A 390-nucleotide genomic window follows, 5' to 3' on the forward strand; every position below is an offset into this window, starting at 1 on the left:
TATATCACAAAGAAAATGTATCATAGAATGTGTGTGTAATGTGTTTATCTGTGACTGAGTCTACAAGTGCCTGTGTGTGTCCGTGTGAATGCAAATGTGGTCCGTCTACATGCGTGTGTTTGTTTGTTTGTTACAAGTAATGTAGTTAACACCAAAGAAAGAATGTCCATAAATACTTATACAACAAAAAAGTGACAATTCTTTTTACTGTTACTCAGGAATTAAAGTGAAAAAAAATTTGTATTCAGATTACTGTAAACCTAATCAGATTACTGTAAACTTAATCCATTTTGTGCAGTATATACTATAATAACTGTGGCTGACAGCTTCCTGTTTCCTACCAAATGAACTGCTGCCTCGGGACAAGTGGGGTTGCCATAGACGACAGAC

Source organism: Notolepis coatsorum (assembly GCF_963971535.1).
Source record: "Notolepis coatsorum genome assembly, chromosome: 12".
In the NCBI taxonomy this organism is placed as follows: Eukaryota; Metazoa; Chordata; class Actinopteri; order Aulopiformes; family Paralepididae; genus Notolepis; species Notolepis coatsorum.